The sequence below is a fragment of the Camelus bactrianus genome, chromosome 9 (assembly GCF_048773025.1).
Source record: "Camelus bactrianus isolate YW-2024 breed Bactrian camel chromosome 9, ASM4877302v1, whole genome shotgun sequence".
NCBI lineage: Eukaryota > Metazoa > Chordata > Mammalia > Artiodactyla > Camelidae > Camelus > Camelus bactrianus.
This window is the reverse complement of record NC_133547.1, coordinates 38788151-38808868: the sequence shown is the minus strand read 5'-3', so window position 1 is coordinate 38808868 and position 20718 is coordinate 38788151. Positions and strand designations below refer to the sequence as shown.

At 45.8% G+C, this 20718-nt stretch overlaps 1 long non-coding RNA gene across 3 annotated transcripts in view; it reads left to right on the top strand.

Moving 5' to 3' along the window:
• The window catches only part of LOC123614277 (uncharacterized), a 74416-nt gene extending 54921 nt beyond the window's left edge, over positions 1 to 19495 (top strand). Inside the window, exons 4-6 of one of the 3 annotated variants that reach the window (XR_012509159.1) lie at positions 266 to 4770; positions 5199 to 5360; positions 17039 to 19495. This is a non-coding gene — a long non-coding RNA (uncharacterized LOC123614277). Of the gene's footprint in view, positions 1 to 265; positions 4771 to 5198; positions 11608 to 17038 lie in introns of those variants that run through there. The other 2 variants (XR_012509160.1, XR_012509161.1) reach the window with 2 other exon arrangements.
• The last annotated feature ends 1223 nt before the right edge of the window (positions 19496 to 20718 follow it).

Below are 20718 nucleotides of genomic sequence, written 5' to 3'. Positions count from 1 at the left end.
ATTAATTTAAATAGAGGTACTAGGGACTGAACCCAGGACCTCATGCATGCTAAGCATGTGCTCTACCACTGAGCTGTACTCGCCACCCCCTGGAACTCTTGAAATGCACCTTAAGGGTAAACATTTCCAAGTCTTAGGGAAAAAGAATATAAAATGTCTCAGTATTTTTATATAGATTGCATATCAACATGTGATAACACTTTGGATATATTGGGTAAAACAAATCATTAACATTAATTTCACTTCTTTCTTTTTGTTTCTTAAGTGTGGCTACTGGGAAATTCTAAATGACATAGACTTGTGTCTCCTGTCATCATATGTCTGTGGACTAGCCCTGCTCTAAGGCCCAAGTCTGGCGTGGATCTCAACTCTGGTCTGTAAGTCTTCCTTTAGCTCCTGCACTGGCTGAGGCCTTATGAATTAAAGAACACTCTAATTGATTTTTTTTCATATTACAAAGTAAAACACTTCCATTATAAAACATTATAAAATGCAGATTATAAAATGTTAACAAAGATGACCAGAAATCCATATATATATATGAAAGGATTATATATATTTTTGTAACTTGTTTTTTACACTTACCAACACAGCATAAATATCTTTCTGTGTCATTATGTATTCTGTGACAATTTTTAAAAATGGTCAACTAATATTTCCTTATAAAGTATGCTGTAATTTATTTGGCCAGTCTTTGTTGGTTGGGCAGTATGTTTGAATTATGCTATTGTACATGAAGCAGAATGCCTGCTCAAAGGAAACTGAAAATGGTTTTTGGAGAGAGGGTCCTATCTAAAACCGCCAACCTTCTCTAGCTATAGAAGGAGCAGGTCAGTCACAGAGGAGCCACCTGCTTATTTCCCATCACACAATTGTCACATAACTTCAGAATAAATATGCACTGGTTAATCTCGGGAATACCTGGAAGTCAGTGCTATAAACAAAAGGCAAATGTTTCAGACGCAGATGTTGGATGTTTCTAAATTGGATGAGTGCTACCTCCTTGGGAGGCGGACTTTCAGGTGGCAGGAGTCTGGGTCTTAGTGAAGCTGGCTCCTTTCTCCCCCGTGGAATGCTGCTGGGAGCCAGGCACACCTGGTGGGGGTGAGGTCCTGGTGGCTGTGGAAGGGGTTGGGTCCCGGCTTAGGGAACCAGGTGAGGGACAAAGCAGGTGTCCAGAGGAGTTATCAGTGAGTCCCAGCAGGGATTGTGGAGTGTGTGAACTATCCTCAGAGAACCCCCAGGAACACTTAGGAGACACTCCACAGCAGGCACTGCTGTCCTGGTGCCCCCCGGGGGGAGACTCTTAAGTCACTGATTGTTGTTTAGGCTAAAAAATGGCTGGGATTCCCCCACGGTGCTCATCTGCTTCCGTCAGAGGCTGAAACCAAGTCACCTGGGGAGATAACTCAACGCTAAAGCTCTTCCTAGGCAGAAAAGTATGTAAATTATTTAACTCTACACATATCCACGAAGACACACAATGTAACAATCATTAAATCAGAATTACCAGAGGAAATCATTTCCAACTCCAGGACTGGGTCAGATATGTATGGAGGGGTGTGTGTAATTGTCTTAAAACAGATATCTTTCCAGGGTTCACATTGTGCTCATTGCTGAAGTTCCAAAGCAGGTGAATGTGGGAGTCAGATTGCCTGGGTTTGGATCCAGATCCATTGCGGGTGACCTTGGACATGTTACTTAATCTCTCTTAACGTCTCGTGGGGTATTAGGAGAAAGGAATGAGGCGGCGCATGCAAGGCTTAGCACGATGCCTGCTGTACAGTGAGCACGGAATGCATGCTAACTGTTGTTCTGAGATTGTTACCTTTCTATTATTTCTCATGGGAACTGTAATAGCTTCCTAGTCTCATCATCGCCACTTTTCCTCTTTCTCCAGTACATTCTGCACACAGCAGCCAGAAAATTAAAGATTTGATCGTGTCATTCTCCCTTGTAAGGCCCCTTCCCCACCACTGCTATCCTGCTGCAGCAAACTCCTTGCTGTGGTCTTCGGGGAAGGCCCTGCCGGGTTTGGCGTCACCCGCTCTGTGACAGGCCTCCCTGTGCCCACCCTGCCTGCTCCAGCCCTGCTGGTCTGCTCGAGGCTCCTTGAACTTCCTATGCCTGTTAGTGCCTTGTAGCCTCTGTACTTGTGCCCCCACTAGGAATGCCCCCCATCTCCGCACGGCCGACTCCTTCACATCACCTGCATCCCAGCTTAAATGGCACCTCCTCAGAGAGTCGTCTCAGCCAGTCATCCAGAGACCCAACCAGTTGACTCACTTGGCGGCTATAATTGCACCATGTTGTGTTATTTTCTCTGTGGCTCCGTCCTTCTGTTCATTCATTTGCTGGCACATTATTGTCTGTCTCCCTGCACTGGGGTATAATCTCCCTGAAAGCAGGAACCTTTTGTGTCTTGTTCAACACTCACCCCAGTGTCCAGAGTGGAGCCCAACCCCCATCAGGAACTCCAGAAGTCCTTGTAGGATCCATGAAGGAATGACTGACTGAAGGGACTGGATAATGAACCCTATTCAAAGAAAGATCACGTTCCACCCAGAGTTGAAAAGTGCCTTGACTGAAAAAAGCACTTTAGTTGGAGCAGTAACAGTGGCATTTGGAATCAATAGAATCTGATGGCCTGCCAATCTCTGCCCTGATTTTCTTTCTCCTGAAAGGATCCTAGATTGAACAGCATTTCTCCTCGATATCTGGGGTCCTGAAAAGCTCAAAGAGGGCCAGAGCTCGAGGGACATAAAAACTGACAACCGCAGAGGAGCAAGGCAAAGGCAGACTGTGGTGAAAACAGTTAGTGATGATCCCCTAAACCACGCCGGTGGAAGAAGGGGAGGGGAGAGGGTCCGTGTTTCTTCCTCCGCATGTGGCTCATGAGTCACTTGTGAACCGCTGCTCGCTCAGAAGCCTCCAGCCCTCTGCTTCCCGAGGCGGTCATGCCTTTCCTTCTGAGATTCAATTAAATCAGCCCTAATGAGCGGCTATGCAGAAAGGGAGCTCTTGTTTACAGAACACAAGGAATAATAACGAGCCAACATTAATTAGGATTGTTACTGCAAATCAGAAAAATTGATTCTCCACCTCAGCGGCGGGCAGATTTCTGCTCTCAGCCACCAGGTCTCACAGGCTTGAGAAAGAGAGCGCCTTGCGGTCTTTGCTGGTTGCTGTGAAGTCGATGTTTAAGAACAATCCCACGAAAATTTTCCTTTGTTCTACTGGCTTGTGTCAATTCCACCAATCACTACTCACCATTATTCTGGCTGTTGCCACTATTGAATAAACACAGGCAACCAAGTTTTAACCGCAATGATAAAATACTTAAAAAAAAAAAAACTTCTGTAGGCAAAGGGCCATGGCAGTAGGAGGGTTTGACAGAAGGATCATGTTGCTCCTTTGATCATCTGTCATTTTGTTAGAAGAAAGCATATGCCATCCTTTGCTCTGTTTTTAAAATAGATTCAGAGGAAGTGAGGAATTAATCTTAACCTTAAACACATTGAGCCCAGTATTTCCTATCCAACTGTAGAATGCGCTATCTGGTTTCCTACACCTCACCCTTGCTAAGTTTAGGTTCTCTGGGCCAGCTGTCAAGAAGGAAGAGAAGGGGGAAGGGGACGTTGCTTTAGATGGATGAGGCATTGGGCGGTCCGTTATCAATCGGCTTATTTCCTCACTGCTCCATTTCCCATTCCCTACAGCGACAAAACCCAGCATGACCTGCGCTAAGGACCCTTGTGACTTTTCAGACCTTTGTTCCAAAGTGGAATCGGCGTGAATCGCCTTCTCACTGTGCTCTGCTTCGTGGTTCTGTCCTACGAACACCGAGCATCCGTCAGCCCATCAGCAGCGCGTTATCTTGCCCATCTCGGTCCTCTCTAGAAAAGCCTAGTTTTGCCTTGCTTTTTAAAACTTGTTCTAAGAAGGAGGCAAGCATGTCATCAGCTCACATGCTCTGCATGCAGGTGGAGCTGGTGTGGAACAGCAGCATTTGTAGAGTTTGTCTTTGGAGATTTTTCTTCCTTAGGTTAATGCTGCTAAGACGACTGAGTTTGCAGACAGTTTAGTCAATGTGCTTCAACTTTTAAAGACAATGAAGATTGAGCTTGTGCAGATGGTGGCACTCACTCATAGTCATGTGCTCTGTGCTCAGCGCCCCGACCTGGCTCATGATGGCTGTTCAACAAAATGCTTCGTGGATTGAACTTGAGTTAGTAGCTGAGTGTCCCGGGGATGCTAGGTGCCCTCTAGTACAGGTGAGCTGGTCCCAGCGCATTTCAGTGGAAGCACTGCTACTGCCCTGCTGTTTTCGGTCCCTTCAGCCTGCTGCCCACTCACTTCCCATGCCTTCCGCCTGGGCACCGCCCTTCCTCTGCCAGAGCAGGCTTCTGCTTTCCACATCAGCACGGAGAGCTTCAGAGCGGGCTTAGCAATATCTGCAGTGCCTCTAGGTCCTGTGACTTAGAGACACGGTGAAGCTTGGGGGAAATTTTCATGAAATGAGCCGTGGGAGGAAAGAATAACTATGAAAAATCCTTTGCAGCCTGTGAAATCAACACTGCCTTTTCCTCTTTTTTATGGAAAATTTAAAACATTCACAATGACTCAGCAGAGCCTAATACAACCAACACTTGTGTACCCATCACCTGCGTCCATTTCTTGCTAGTCTGCTTCATCTGTGAACCCTTCCAGTTCTGTGCGCCCATCTGCGCGTGTGCGGGTGAAACCGGTGACGCTCGGCCTTTCTGTAAGGTGAGCCCGATCTACTTCCATATCATTTAGGCAAGAAAATGAAATTTCCTAAATGAAAATGTTACCATTGAGTCTTTTGTTGTGATGCCCTATTTTTAAGTCCTGGGACTGGTGGTTCCAGAATGTTTCAATTAAATGCTGGTAATGTAGAAAACAGCCTTTTTCAAGGCCTCATGTCCCCTCCATCAGTGGCTTTCAGCCACTTCCTTCTGTCTGATTGAATTCTTAAACGTGTCCCTGGTGGGCTGCTGGGGGAGACTGTGTTGCTTTGCCAGTCTGTCTGTTTCTGGCACCCACACGCTGCAAGTACAAGCTTCCTCTGGGCATTTGAGACCATTGGAGCTCAAACTTTTCTTAGTTGCTGTATTTGCAGTGAATGTCCTTTTGTCGCAGCGCAATGACCCATTTTTTTTTTTTTTCAACCACAGAGCTGATGGAGACGAGCTGCCAAGTCACATCGGGGGAATGACTCAGAAGGGAGCAGTGGGCGGCAGCCTGCACACACGATAACCTGGGGCAGGCTCGGCTTTTGCGGAATCCCCTCATTCTGTAGACGGTCCTCTATTGCTGGTGCAGTTGAGAAAGATAAGGTGACGCCATCTGTTTTGATTTACATGCTAATGAAATAAGAAAAATCAAATGGCGTCCACAAAATTACCAGACCATCTCAGGAAAATTACTCCCTGACCAGATGTTATTCCTTGGTTCTAATAATTAATGATGAATCTGAATCAATCAGGGGAGAATCAGCTTTGTTTTTATTATATTGATGTTCCTGTCGCTGCAAAGGTATTAATATGCCAGGCCACATAGATTAGCACAAACTCAACAGGATGATTGATCTACGGAGAGTTTCAGGAAGAGCCTCAGGAGAATGAGTTTCAGATGTCCATTGGAGCACGAGGTTCCTGTGGGGCAGTGAAGTGAGGGCAGGGGTCCTTGGTGGGTTTCCCCTGACCCTCTCCTGTCTTCCCTTGTGGGCCATGTTTCCCAGGCTTCCCTGTCACTTGGCTTCCTGTGGGGGGCAGCTAGTGAGAAACTGAAGTGTGGGAGGAAGGGCCGAGCCAAGTGTATCAGTTTCCCACTGCTGCTGTGAGATGGCCACACCCTGAGTGATTCAAACAACCCACGTCCATTATCTTCTGGTTCTGGAGATCCTAAGTTTGAAATAAATCTTAAGGGACTAAAGCCAAGGTGTCAGCAGAGCTGCCTTCCTTCTGGAGGCTCTAGGGGAGAACTCGTCTCCTTTCTAGTGGCTGCCACATTCCTTGACTTGTGGCCACGTCCTTCTGACCTCTGCCTCTGTTGTCACATTGCCTTCTCTGACTCTGACCCCCGCTTCCCTCTTATAAAGATGGTTGAGATGACACTGGGTCCACCTGAGTCATCTGGAATAATCTTTCCCCTTAAGATCCTTCACTTTGTCACCTCTGCAAAGTTCCTTTTGCCTGGTAAGATGACATATTTACAGATTCTGGGAATTAGAACAGGGACATCTTTGGTAGGGAGTGGGTTTGCATTATCCCCCCTCCCACACCAAGGTATTTCTCCCCATCCACCCTCAAGGTGACCTGGGCCCTGCCCTCTTGTAAGGCCCCTGCTCCCTTAGTCCTTATGGTCTCAGGGTGGCAATGGTTCCCTGGCTGCTAACCTCTGGGTTTCACCTTGTCCCCAGGGTGGCTGATCAGCCTCTTTGGTCATTTGGTGTAACAAATTCCTTGCCTCAAATTCCCTTTGTTTGAAATACTGAAAGGTGTTTTCTGTTTTCCTGGTTGACCAATGAGGTGAAGTGGTGATGCCTGTGTGCAGATGGTCTCCCCGAGGCAGGGCTCAGACTTCAGGCAACTGTGTCAGGATCAGCAGGGGCCCCACCTTCCACGCGCGTGGAAGAAGTCCCTCCCTCTGTCTGCCCCTTGGGGCCCGGATGCGTAGGCATGGTGCAGCTGCTGAATGACGGCCAGTGATGTGAGCTTCACGGGCCCCGGATTCAGACCAGGGCAGCATCTCAGTGCAGATATGAACAGTTCCTCAGCTGAAGAGTCTTGACTATGGAAAAGGACTGTTTAAGAGAAGCTATCCAAAGTGTGTGTGAGAAGAGCCATTTTTTCTAGTCTGAATACTTGAATTCAAGTTTGTCCATTTAGTCTCTGCTTGGTTTTGAACAAATCACCCAGTTTCTGGGCCTTGGTGTTCGCATCTGTTAAAATGGGACAATCATACGTAACTTCAAAGGTTTGCCTGAGGGCTCAGGTGATGTTTGGGAAGCCCTAAGTAAATATAAGTCTTTTACTGGTTAATTCTAAAATAATTACTGAGCACCCACCATGGGCTGTTTACTGTCTTAGTCCCTGTTCTCGTGGAGTTTTCAATTTATTGGGAAGATAGACATTATTCAAATAGTCATACAAATGTATATCTAATAACAAAGCATAGCTTTGAATGAAAGGTGCATGGTTTTTTGAGAATGTAGGACAAAGAAGCCTGACTTTAACCAGAGATTCAAGGAAGTCCCTGGGCTATAATTTGAAGGCTATGCGGGACTTGATTAGGTAAGGGGATTGAGGAAATAGCAAGTGCAAAGGCCCTGGGGTTGAATGGTATGTGTTGTCTTCAAGGATCTGATGCCTAGAGAGTGAGAAGAAAGTAGTACAAGGCTGGGGAGGTAGTTAGGGTGAGTCCAGGCAAGGCCTTATGAGGATTTTAGCTTTTGTGCTAAAATTTGGGGCAGTACGTGTTTGATAAGAACAGCTTTATGATTTAGCAGAAGATCACTCAGAGAACAGAGTGGAGAGGATCAAGAGAGGATGAGGAGACACCAGTTGGGAGGAGTGGCATGGCCTCCGTGAGAGCCCGGATGGTAGCTCGGGCTGGGGGGTGTGGAGGCAGAAGGAGAGACGGGGTCTCGGCTTGCACTCCGGGATGAATGGTGGTGCGGGTGTCGAGGCAGAGAGCGCTAGAGAGAACACAGCCTGGATGTGTCAGGAACAATCATGAGTCTGGTGTTGGATGTTCTGAGTTGGAGGAGCCTCGAAGACAGCCGAGATGAGACCCTCGAGGAGCCAGTCAGGAGAGCTCTGCTCTGGGCTTACAACTTTGGGCATCTTGGGCTTAGAAGCAATAACTCCTTGGATGTAGAGAAATTCTCTTCCAGACAAGCTAATGTGTATTGAGGGCTTATTCTGTGCTGGGCACAATTTTAAGCACTTTCCTTGTGTTAACTCATTTAGTCTCTATAGCCTTTCGATTATTTCCCCCATTTTACAGCTGAGGAAACAGAGTTACCATCACTTACTCAAGGTAAAACAGATCAGTGAGGCTTGGAACCAGGATCCAAGCCCAGGCTGGCTCCCATACCAGTGTCATTAGTAACTTTGCCACAAGACTCACAGCTCATTCCTGGGGCTTGGGTGGTTCTAATACATGGGCTTTGCTGCAAAAGCTGTGTGATCGGTTTGGGGGGCATACAGGAGATGTTGGTGTTTCTGGTTGCCATGGTTTGCATAATATACATTCCTCACCTGCTGGGATCCTAGTGCCCTGAGTAGCAGCTGCCAGGAGTTGCAGGACGAACGCATGCCGCCAGCAAAGCACAGCCCGCAGAGGAGAGGGTGGGAGTGGGGAGAGGCACGCAGCGATTACCCTTTCAAGCAAAAACATGTCTGAGATGCCTTCGGCGACCAGAGGGCCCTGGGTCCTTCCACAGATGGAGGCTGACCCCACAAACAAGTTAACCACTCTATATAGTAAGACCAGGATCACTAGCGTTTGCAAACAGGGAAACTGTGGCCTTTAAGTTATACAGCGGCTATGTCACCTGGAGACTGTGAAAGTTACATCGCCAAGGGGAAAAGTCTCACCAGCTTTGCCCAAACACCTAACAGTGCTTTAGCCCAGCACAGGCGCCCTCAAAAAGCAATTGCCTCCAGCCTTGTGGGTGTAGCTCCACGCCCCTGGGAGGAGAGGATGAGCCTAAGATAAATGATACGAGCTCTTGTCAGAGCTACACACGGACGGGTTCTATCAGTGTAACGTGCTCCAATGTGGGAGGGGACGGCGTCCTTTCCTGGAGTGTTTTTGCAGCTGGCAGTCGGTTCAGCCAAAGGCAGCTTAATGCCCCATAAAACGATTAGATAAGGATGAAGGCAGATCCTAGTTGTGGGTCCCGTCGCACAGCTGAAGAGCATTAACGCCAGCACCTGGTGTGTAGGCCGCCGCAGGAAAGGGTTCCGTTTGCCCGGCCTGCTAAGGATGCACTGTGAGCGGCCCAGCCACACATGGAGCGGAAAGTATCACCATTTCCTGTCTGTCATACCCCCTTCATCCTCACGGTCGGATTGGTCCCACTGCCTCAGGGCTAACCTTTTCTGCACAGCTGAGCCATTTGCTTAAAGAAATTCAGGGTCTGGGGGCAAATGGAACATAGAGGGCGCTCGATTCAGTGCAACAAAAATTGAACACCTACTGTGTGCTTGTTGCACCCGGTAAGTAAGGAGTTTCAAAGAAAAAGGAAGGGCAGACGTTCCGCCAGGGGCCTGGGGTCTGATGGGGATGATTGTCAGTGATAAACCCAAGGCAGACCACGGCCTTGGACAGGCATTGGGAGAAACTGGTGGAACTCTGAAATGTGGTGCCACAGAGGGTGGGTGAATATTCCGGGTATCGGGTGGAGCTCACTTGGCAGTTGCAGGTCTCTACCCAATGGATGAAGGGCCTTTCTGGTAACTTGCACCGCCCGCAGGCAGGGTGGGCTACCTCATGAGCGAGGGAGCCTCTGCTGGTGTTTACGGAAGGAATAGAAGGCCGTGCGTGATGGCGTTTCTCACTGTAGGGTTTGGATTTCATGCCCCACAGAGTCCTCTCCCCCTCCGTGTTGCTCTTTTTCAATCACCTCAAAGTGAATTCCCCCCAATCCTGAGAACTTTTCAGCTTACTAAGCAGATTGTTGAATAAAAATATCCCCGAAGATAATTTAAGAGTCCACAAGTTTTCTGTATTTGAGAGACTAAATGGATATTTAGCATTATCTAAATATAGCATTCTCTAAACATTGGCACTCTTCTCACAGAAATAACTTAAATAGAATTGAGTGATAGGATAGTTAAAATTATCTTTAAATATTTGTTCCAAAAAGATGGAACAAACTGCCTGGTTCCTATGGACAGATTTGTAAAAGTGCGTTAAATTGTTCTTTTTTAAAACAAGGCAATGCAAGCGCATCTTAAGTAATTCAAATACACCCAGCAAATCTGCCTCCTCCTCCATCCTAAGTCCCTAGCGACCCCTCCCCCAGGCAGCCAGTGCAAACAGCTTCTTAAGCATTCCTCCAGAAGGAGACATCCCTCAACAAGCAGGTGCGTGTGCCGTGCATTTTAATGGACTGTATTTTGAAAATTTCTCTGGATCATTGCTTAATTATAGTTAAGAGCTGCAGAGTATCTTTTGTGTGATATCTATCTACACTACTGATATATATCTCTCTATTTTTATCTATGTTTAGAGGTAGACTGTGCGATCATTCTGTACTGTATACGACATAGCATAATACTAGTGTATGTTACAGCACAGTGCATCATAGTGCACGGCGGAGTGTGCAGTATCCCATGGTACGTACTGTACTCTGCATAGTGGTCTCTTGCGTTGATGTTCCATTATTTGTTTAACCCTGGGCTGGTCTAATTTTGGTCCCACCATCGTCTCCCCACTTTCCTGTTAGGCTGTTAACCTCCACAAAGCAGAGACTCGGTCTTGTTTGTACCCATAATCCACAGCACTTTACAGCAGTAGCTGGAATGTGGCAGGTGTTCAATAAATAGTGGTTGAATGAGTGAATAAATTGCAGGAAAAAAATATTTGTTTAAATTTACTTTTATTTACAACTAAATATCTTCATTATGAAAATTCTGAAAAATCAGGGAAAGAGAGAAGGTAAGAATCATAATCTGGGACCACCACTGTTAACACTTTGATGTCTTTCCTTTTCAGCCTTTCCTCTGTATACATTTTAATGTAGTTGTGATTTTATTTCTCTCATAACTTCTTATCCTGCTTTTTTCCCCAGTAGCATTCTAATATATGCATATTTCTACATTATTAAAAACGTCATAAGCATATTTTAAAATGGTTACTCTGTAATGGAGATAAATCATTAATTATTAACATACTTTTGTCTTCCTGAGTATCTGGCCTTCGTCTTTTCACTTTGGCCAAGATATCCTCTTGCTTGGCAGGGGAGTAATGTCAGGAGCAAGACTGAGGTAGGGGGGTGGGTATAGTTCAGTGGTAGGGTGCATGCTTCGCGTGCATCAGGTCCTGGGTTTGATCCCCAGTACCACCATTAAAAGTAAATAAATAAACCTAATTACCTCCCCTGTCCCTCTCAAAAGAAGACTGAGGTAATATTTAGTTTCTGACATGCAAATAGGATTACGTTGCAGGAGAAAGGATTTGCCATTATCCCTTTGGCCGATGCTCCCTCTTACCCATTGCAACCAAATGTGGACGACCCAGGCCATGGCGTCCTCCTGTGCTGTAGAGAAGACGCTGCTTCTGTCCTCGATAGCAAAGCATGCAGCTCACTGCTCTGCTGATGCGGGGCTGTGTTTAAGACAAAAGGAAGCAAAACCGAAGTTGGTTCTCTTTCTGTTCCAGAGGAAGGTCGGGCAGAGAGGATAGGGGAAGGGAAGAAAGTGAAAGAAGTAAATGTGGGTCCCAATGCATCGTGTATTTTATAACTGGAGGGAGCAGAGAGGCTCTGAAAGCGCCCCCTCCCACCCCACCACACCACATTCAGGATCTTGGGAGGAGACTTACGTGAGTAGCAGGGTAGCTCTGGCTGATTGCGAAGGGGATCTGTGCAGTCACGTTGGACCAGAAAAGGGTCTGACTGGCACTTTCTGAAACATCCCTCTACTCCCAGTGAGCTTGTAATGTTGAAAGCCAGTGAGCCTGTAAATGCTCGTGCTGGAACAAGGAAGTGCAGCAGCAAACCCTGGGGAGTGGGGGACTTCAGGCCAGGGGCTGGATGGGGCTATGATAACTGCTCAGAGGTGTTCAGCCATCGGAAGCTGAACAAGGCTTAATCCGCCAAGGAGCACGCAGGGGCTTGGCCGAGCCCAGAGATGAGATTGATCTAAAAGAGCAGCGGTCTGCATCTGGGAACGTCAGCAAGACGCAGAGCCACCTTGGGTCTGCTCCAGAGACCAGAGGAGGGAGCCAACACTGTGCTGGAGGGCACCTCCTCGTTTTTGCTGCCAAAAGGGTATGCAGGATGCCCTCTTTTACCCAGATAGCATCTTAATGAGAAAAGCAAGGGAAGCGAAGCTATGTGAGAGATTTAACCCCTTTTTATCCAGGGAGACTGAATTTCACCTAAATTACCAACAGATTAAATCAAATTGGACAGAGTTAATCTCTTCCCCCCACTAATCAGTGGAGTAAAACCAGAGGGATTAGAGGTTAAATAAAGCAAATAGAGTTTTTTGCACGTGTAAGTTGTAATGAGAGTTAAATTTTCTGATTGCTACCAAATCCACTACTTCATTGAGTGACAAAATCATAGTGAATTTGCCCATTCCCTTCTGGGTAGAATTTAAATTTTTCCAGCTTTGCATTATTAGAGATGTTATATGAACATCTTTGTGCCTTTAAATTTGTGGCACACAGGAGACACTAATAAAGAGTTCTTCAATAAGCTTTGAAGTGGAATTTTCACTAGGAATGTAGAATAGCTCATGTATGTGGACCTAGGCTTCCATATAACCAGGCAACACTTTGCTTCTTGTAGTAGAAGATGAGCCCCTAATTAGATGGATTGATGAGATGGTAAGAACCAGAGTAGCAAAAGAGATAATTGACCTCTGCATTAGAAATGAAATGAATTTGCGTGTGTGGGCCTGAGAGAGAAGAGGACAATGCAACATGGTAGAAGACCGGAGCCCTGTCTGAGAAGCGTCCAAGAGACTTCTAGGAACAGAGATACCGATCAAGGAGTTTTGAGTTGCATGTCTGTCTTGTGCATCCTGCCATTGCTTTGACAAAGGCTCCCATTCTCACAAATACCTCTGTGACGGTTTTATTTATTTTGTTGTTTTGTTGACTAGGGCTGATGAAAATTAAGGAAAGGGGTTGAATTCAGTATCTGGGTCAACATGATGGGAATTGGGACCATGCTGTTGAGCTGGTGAGATGATCTACAGTGATTCCCTTAAGTGAGTATTTCAGTGTATGTGGGCGCTCAGAGCTGGAAGTGACTCCAAGTGGTTCAGCCTCCTTGCCCCCCAGGAACCGATAAATGTTACAGAAACCATGGAAATTTCCCAGTTAATGGAATGGGAATTGAATTAATCTTGTCTAGTTATTAGAGTCTGGGGAATACCAGTTGACAAGTGGGGTGTGTGTATGTGTGTATCTGTCTGTCTATCTTTGCTGTCACCATCCAGTGGAAAGGGGGTTTCCCTCACTGTTTTAGAGATCTCCTACTCTCCAGTGTCCTCTGGGCAGAACACGTCCATCATCAGCCTGGGGTAAAAGCAATGGCAGGGTGGAGGGAGCTTGTGGGAGCATCTACCTGCAGGGGTATAATTACAGTATCTTACGTTATTTATTTTAGGTAGCTCAAGTTAATAAGCCAACTGGCTCTTCCCAGACTGCCATTTCTCTCTGTTCCTATACCTACTCAAAGCTATTTTAACTCATTCTTATCAGGGAAGAAGTATTAGTTTTGTAGGGATCTTGGGTCCACTGCTTGGTTCCAGGTTGAAACCTATTTCATGGATACTCAAACATCAGCAAATTTCCTGGACTCAACCTCAGTCTAGAAATTTCTCTTAACAAGTTGTCCTCTTTCTTCAGTCACCTCTTACTTGAGAGAACAGTCCTCTGTGTTCTCTGTGCACATATGTGAGCCCGTTCTAGGGGTCTTGCTTTGGTCACTTAATGCATCCCTTTTATGGTGGCCTCATGAATTGCCTGCCCCCCTTCTAATCTCTCACCTTCCTGTTTCCCCTTTTTGCTTCATTTTCTCTTGGTTTTGCTTAGGCTGTTTGCTCCCCATCCTTATTGCAGGAGATCAAGTCTGCCTGGCCCTTATCTGTGTTCAGTGTCAGCACAGTAACGCCTATGTTTGATCTTACAACACTCTTCATAGTAAAAAATGGCTTACCATGTAGCAGGCAAGGGTCTGGAGAGACGGACATTCCTAGAAGCATCTTAAACACTGAAAAGTAGGAAAGTCATCACTTCATATGATTAATGAAGTCTGAACAAGGCTATCAAAATAGGGCTATGAGAATATTGCCAAAGAAAGGAGATTACAGATTAGCACCCAAAAAAGCATTTAAAAAGACTAAATTTTAGAAATTGCTGACATCCCTGAAATAGAATTTCCAGAGCCAGAGTCAATTTTAAATTCCTTTACTCTTGCCTTAAGCATTAGCTGTACTTGGCAGAGCAGGCGGAGAGTTAAAGACCCTCCCCAGGACCGCCAGATGCCTTGTATCTGCCAAAAAGCGAAGAGTTGAAAGTAGCCTGATAACCGACTGCAGGCAATCTGAAGCTTGGCATAATTGTATAACATGAGGCTCTTGGGAGAATGACGATAAATCGAATTGGCAGACTGCCCCTGCCTTCCCAGAGGCGGAGAATGGGGATACAAAGTATGTAGAAGGGAGATGGGAAAGGAGACCGCAGATGTAAACCCTCCTGGTAGCTTTCACCTTCAGAAGTGAGAAGCTGGGGGTTATTTGAAGAGTGGGGGGAGGGAGATGGATAGAAAAAACAAAAACAAAAAACACATGGTTACTCTGTAGAACAAATATCCACAGGAAGCTCTCCTGGGCTGAGACACCTCTGCTAGGTTAAGTTCAAAGGAGTGTTTCTCAACTGGTGAAGTTTTTCTTCCCTTTCCTCCCTCCTCTTAGCCCAGTGCCTCACGTTTAGTGCATGGACTGAAATCTTTTTACTTTACGTGCTTCAGTGTTTCAGCCAATGTTGTGACGTTTAACAATAAGATCAAACTGCATGTGGATGGAACTTGATACGTTAATAACAGCTTTCACAACCTTTAAAACTTAGTCATTTTAAAATTAAGCTTACTGCTCATGTCATCACAACAATCGGTGAAGTGAAGAAGGCATTATTCCATCTCACTCTACACGCGGGGAAACTGAGGCCCCGGGACTTGTTTGCTCCAGGTTAAACAACTGCAAGAAATGGAATCAAAACCTGTGTTTTCTGATTTGGAAGCACTTGCTTTTGCTCCATTCGCATAGACTTCCACAGAGATTTTCCATGTTAAATTCCATTCACCTTGACTTTCAGCCCCATGTAATAAGGATTTGATCATATGAACTCTCTCCTTGACCTTAGTTTTACCTCTCTCAGTGTAGAATATATAAATGTTTGAATTTATCAGCATCGGGTGATTATTCAACAAACATGGCGAACATCTGACAAGGTCAGGCCCTGAACTCAGCTCCAGGACTACAGAGACCAAGAAGAAGCAGCCTTTGCTCTTGGATTGCCCATTGTTTATCCCAAGGGATATGGCCATGGGGAGATAAATGACAAAATAACAGATGCTGTGAGAGACACATGAACAAGAAGACCTGGACACACTGAGGCCACAGCATCTAATTCTACTTGGGGGAGATGGGGAAGGGGGTGATGTCAGAGTTCTACCTTCAAGGAGGAAAGGGGTTTGCCAAGTGGTGAAGAAGGGGGAAAGGGTACTTTGGTGAGAGGACACACCACACTTTTAGCACAGAGTGAGAGAGATGCCCGGGGGCCTGAAGCCTGGAGATGCTTCAGGGAGGCACGGCTGGATAGGGGCCAGCTTGCTGAAGTCTCTGCAGACCCAGCTGAGGAATTTGTACCTGTTCTGTAGGCAGTGGGGACCACCAGAGGATTTTAAGCAGGTTATTTGATATTTAGAGGAAGATTCAATAATACGGATATATGGCTATTAACCTTCTGGGACTCAGTATAACTTGGCTAAAGATGAATTTTCCTACAGACAGAGCCGTGGTTCTGAAGCCGCAGCAGTTACCAGAATTCCCCAGAGGGCTTTGTTAACACACAGGCTGTAGGTTCCCATCCCCAGAATTTCTGATTCAGTGGGGCTGGGGGCTGGGGCACTGGAGAAGCTGCCTATCTAACAAGTTCCCAGGTGATGTTCATGTGACTAGTCCAGGGTCACGTTTTTTGAAAGCTACTGCTTTTGGGAAGAGTTTGTTGCCTGGAGAGGACCTAGAAAGAATACCTCTAATTTATTAATACAGTAAAATGGAAACAAATCGTATTTACTGAGGCATTTGAGATACAATAAAGGTTTAAAAAATCAGAACCAATGGTTGCAGTCATCATCAAATATGAAATATGAAGTATGCATGAGGCCCTGTGCTAAATGCTTACAGAGCAAGCTGACTGGGCCTGGCTCTGTGTTCTCCCAAGATGACACCTGGAGGAAGGCGGAGACAGATAACTGACCAATCTTCAGTTTACCGCTAATGGGTCTTCTACTGTTTTCATTAAAAAAAAAAAAACAAAAAAAAAAACAAAACAAAACATTTAGGAAGCAGAACTATAGCCGGGATAGAAGTTGTCATAAATTCTGAGATTTGCACCAAAATTATTCTGTCACATTGCTGAAATTTGGGGGTGGAGGGAGGAAGTATGTAGCAATCACAGACCATCTTATGTGGCAAAATTGTCTCATGATTATGAATCATCTGACCATTAATCAGGTGGAAAAAGGGAAAACCAGGAGTTGAGTAACAACAGGAACGTGTTTGGAGCGGGCAACTGGATCGTGTAATGCGTGTAAAGGACGGTAGGGCTTTTGGTTTCTAAAATAGATGTCTCTCTAGGACTCTTTCTTTATACCTGTGCTCTAGGAGGTAGTATCCTTTTTGCCTCGATTATAAACAGCCTCTGAACGTGACAGGAGTGGATTTCAGACGAACCTTCCCATGTCTGCAGTGACTAACCTTCTGTGACCTTCAGTCTGCGCTCTCAATCTGGGGAGTCTGTTTCATGAAATATTGATAGAGGAGATGACTTCAGAGCAATGCATACAGAATGAATGATGTTTCTTTGATGTGTTAAGCCATCTTCCTGCCTTAAAGATGCTGAGGCAGAAAATAGCCATTAAAAGAAACCGTTCTTAGGAGGACTCCTCACTTGATTGACAACTGCAGTTAAATATGCATGACAGACTTCAGACCTCTCTCCTCTTGAGTGGTAGCAGCACTAACCCAGCCCTCTCCAACAGGTAACTCCCCAAGGCGCTGGTGGGTCTACCTGCCGGACAGAAGACAGCGTTGTTCACCTGGATTGCTGCAGTCAGCTAAGGAGATCTCCTTTGCCTGCCTCTGGTCGCCCTCGTCTCTACTCCATTCTTTTAGATCAGTTGTTTTCAACTGGTGCGCCCAGACACACAGGTGGACTTGAACTTACTACAGGTCTAAAGACACATTTTCATTAGCATGTGAAAGTACTTTTGGCTACAACCGAGAACAACCACAGAGCAGCAACACCAACTAACATGTAGATGACTCTCAGCAGGTGCCAGGCGCTGCTCTAAGCGCTTGACGTGCGTCATTGACTTAATCCTCAAGAAAGACCTAACGAAGTAGATTCTGCTGCTGATCCCACCTTCCGATGAGGAAACTGGGGCAGAGAGAGGGAAACTTGCCTAAGTTACCACCAATAATAAGCGGCACAGTTGGGTTTCAGAATCTGCTCCTGAAATACCGTCAGGATGAAACAAATACTCTTCCCACTAGACGTTCGCTAAGCTGATTCCTGCCCATCCTTGGAGATCCGGCTCAGCCACCCTCCTCTTTGCCGCATTCCCTGCTTCCTTCCCACTCCTCCCCTGAAGGAGAAATTGCAGCTTTATCTGTGCTCCAGGAACAGCCCTTGGTAACAGTGCTTATCCCGCCATGGTTGATGCATTAATCACCCTGCGAGTCTGAGAGCTCCAGGCTGTGACTGACTCACGCCTGTGTTCGTCTGTGTCCTGCAAGGTCTGAAAGGCTGTTGATCTTCAGTAATTCTGTTGCTGAGTTGAAGGAGTGGAGATCAGGGTATTTTATGTATGCCTCTTTAGGAGGAAATTGCATCTCCTTCCAAATAGATTTTAAAAGCTAATTATTAGTATTCTGAATTCGATTTCATTCTATTACACAAACAATATTAAGAGAATGGCTAAGGTGCCTGCATGCCGGACCTTAGAGACTAGCGTGGGAGGCACATTACCTAATTATGGCAGCGAGTCTGAACACTCTAATAACATAGAGCAAGGAGTCTTACCTGGCCCCGGGGGAGGGGAGGTTTCCCTGAGATCATGACACTTAAACTGAGACCTAAAAGGAGAAAAAGAAATAGTCAGGTGAGGAGGGGGAGAATCATATTCTCTGCTCTGACCTGCCAAAAAAAAAAAAAAAGGCAAGATTCTCGCCCACTCTGGAGATCTTATGTTCTTTCAAGATATGGATAAAATTCTGCTCTCGCCAAAAAATTTCTCTGAATATTTTAGCTTTGTGACATATTTCCTCTGAAATCCTACATTCACAATATTCTACAATAAATTTGAACGTCAGGGGTGTGTCCCATATTGGGGGCACTGGGTTATTTCATGCAAGGACAACCTTGCGTGTTAGGTGTATCTTTCCTTTTTTCAGATGAGAAATTGAGGCTTGGTGAGGTCAGGTGATATTTCTAAAATCTCATAACTGGTAAGAGCAAAGAAGAGAGTTGGATTTCAAATTTAGGCGTGTTTGGTAGTTTTTGCAAGAGTTCTATTAGGCAGGTACTCTTATTTCCATTTTACAGATGGAGAAACTGAGATCCAAAGAATATTGGCCCCAAGTGACAAAGCTCTTGAATGTGGCAGCCTCTGGATTCCAGTTCAGGTCTGTTTTCCTCCAGAGACTGTGCTCTGAAGGGCTGGCACTAAGAAAGTCGCTCGGTAGACTCCCTCTGGTCTGAGCCCATGTGCCAGCTCCGTGATTGCTGTCCCGAGTCACTGTTAGGAGGCATTCTTGTGACTCCAGAAAACTCCAGATCTTGCTACCATAGGGTGGCCATCCATGGACCAGTGACACCACCATCACCTGGGAGCTTATTAGCAAAACAGAATCTCAGGCCCCATCCTAGACCTATTAAATCCAAGTCTGCATTGTAACAAGATCCCCAGATAATCCCAGATAACGCTCATTGAAGTCAGGAAAACTCTCACTTAAGGTGGGCCTTAGAGTCGCCCTTGCAATGACAGTGGAGTGTTGGCTTTCTGGACCCCAGGACAGGTCAGTTCTTAGACTCTAGGCTTGCGGAGAGTCCTGGGGCTCTGGACTGGGCTGGATTTTCTCATTGACCCCTAGGAGGTCCTGGTGCCCTGTGGAGACTGAGGCCACAGTGGGATCTTTGAGCTGGTGTCTAATATATAAAGGGCCCCTCTGGGACTGCTGTTACCTGTGAGCTGAATTTTTAGCTTGTGGCAGTTTGTAAGCTACAGATTGAAATTAAAACACACCAATAACATGATGAATTTTAATATTCTTGGAGGAAGAAAGAGATAAATATCATGCTCACATTATAAAAGGACTTGCAAGAGCCAAATAACGTTTTCCATAAACCCCTGCAAACGTGTGGCAGGTCTATAATTATGATTCTGTTCAGGTGGCTTCCTTGTCTGTGTTCCAGCCAATAAAAGACCACAATAACACTACTGTGTTTTAATGAAATTGGCCATCTTTATCTTTGTAGGTGACTGTTTGTGCTCATCTGTTTATTCATTCATTCATGAACACTTACTGAATGCTGGGCGCCATCCTTTACTGAGAAAACTATATATTTTTTTATTACTCAGTATAACAAGACTATACCTAAAAGACTGAACGCTTGCTACACGAGGTGATAATGAGATGATTTAATGTTTTAAAAACCTGGGTCCTATTTCCTCCTCAGCTGGAAGGAAAGGACTTCAAAAATAGCACTGTTCATGGCATTTGTGAATATTTGTGCTTCTTGCTGGATAAAAGCAAGTGCTGGTAAAGCAGAAGAAATAAAAATTATACTGGGTGTGGCAAAGTCCTAGAGACTGAGGTCACCTTCTTTTCTACTTTGATTAGATTTTCAAGACGACTTCTCCTTCATGTGAACCTGTCCCACTTAGGGATTGTGTTATAGGGGATTGTGTGTGTGTGTGTGTGTGTGTGTGAGAGAGAGAGATACAGAGAAATAGAGGCATGGAGAGAAACAGAGAGGACTATGTACATAAGCCGAAATAAAGGCCAAGACTGTCTGAGTGGTTTGTTTTTATTTCTATTTCTTGTGGGAAAGAGACTCCTTTCCAGCTCTGAGTGCCAGAGCTGACAGCAGGTATTTAGTATTCATTTTTTTTTCTCTCCAAAGTTTAGTCTATGGGGCTGAAAACTGTGGTTGCAACATTAAACAGTCTAAGTGCACTGTCTCTGTGCCAAGTCCTGTGACAGAAGGGCTTTGCTAGTACACGCCAGGGAGGCAAGGGCTCCGGAGGCCCTCTCTTTCTCTTTTCGAATTAGGTCATGACGATTTAAGCGCTCACCACTTGGGGTGACTGCGAGTTTTCCAAGTTGGCATGATGTATGGCTCTGAAAAGACAGTCACCAGCTCCAAGAATGCCTGTGTCGTCTGCCTACGAGGTGTTTACACAGAAAGCAAGCGAGCACGGAAATAGTGAATTGGCTTGCTGCTGGAGTTGTGCTCAGTTTCGGATTTTGCGCGCGCGCGCGTGTGTGGTTTTGCTCGGAGGCCTGTTTTCAGAATTGATATTATATATTTCACAACTGGAAGGTGCCCACGAGCCCCTCTGCGTAGCAGCAGTGTCCTGAGGTGGAGGGTACTAATCTGATCCCAGCCAGAAGCCGGGCCACCCAGGGAGAGTCCGAGAACAGGAAAACGCCTGCT